Source organism: Wasmannia auropunctata, unplaced genomic scaffold (genome assembly GCF_000956235.1).
Source record: "Wasmannia auropunctata unplaced genomic scaffold, wasmannia.A_1.0 LD319621.1, whole genome shotgun sequence".
NCBI lineage: Eukaryota > Metazoa > Arthropoda > Insecta > Hymenoptera > Formicidae > Wasmannia > Wasmannia auropunctata.
The window spans coordinates 37,726-38,409 of NW_012043269.1; the positions used below are offsets into that span (position 1 = coordinate 37,726).

The 684-nt window shown below is 30.6% G+C and overlaps 1 protein-coding gene across 4 annotated transcripts in view; it reads right to left on the reverse strand.

Annotated features, from left to right (window-relative positions):
• The window catches only part of LOC105460559, a 12,536-nt gene extending 12,141 nt beyond the window's left edge, over positions 1 to 395 (reverse strand). For all 4 annotated transcript variants that reach the window (XM_011707017.1, XM_011707015.1, XM_011707016.1 and 1 more), the window contains exon 1: positions 265 to 395. The gene's annotated coding sequence lies outside the window, so the exon portion shown is untranslated. The remainder of the gene's footprint in view (positions 1 to 264) is intronic.
• Positions 396 to 684: the final 289 nt, after the last annotated feature.

The window sequence follows — 684 nt, forward strand, 5'->3', positions numbered from 1 at the left end:
TGAGAACTTTAATATATGTGTAATAAAGCCCTAAATTTTTTTTTTGATCCACCACCTAGAACTCGAGAAAAAAATTCACAAAAAAGCTTATTTTTTCGACGCGCCTGGGTAGTGTAACCCCTTAATAAGGAATCAAATTTAAACACATTGAAAACTCATTTAAGTAGATCATGAATCTTCAAGCGATTAACATAGATCACGTAAAAATAAATATCATCCAGCTATTAGACAACTACTCGGCTGACCTTTTAATTTTCTACTCACTTTGATGTTTGATTTCATTTCGCTATATCAATAATTGGCAGAAATTACACAAAGGTTTGAAATTTTATCGCAATGATAAGTCAGTAGGCCAAAAAAGGAACAATATATAGGGTGTCTCGTACTCAATGGTACAGCGCTTGTGGGAATTAGGTAGTGTGGACCAAACTGAACAAAAAAGTCCTTTACCATTTTGCGATCTTCGCAATAGTTATCGAGATACTAATCATTAAAAAAAAAAATTACGCCAAGTATATACAAGTGTATCGTACATTAGGTACATCTTATCTAAATCAAAAATATTATTTTAGTGAATAAAAGTTGTCCAAAAACAAATATGAGATCATACAAATGTAAAATTGTCAAGTATATTTGATTAGACATAGAGAGTATATAAGAGACAAAAATATTTTATTCCAAACC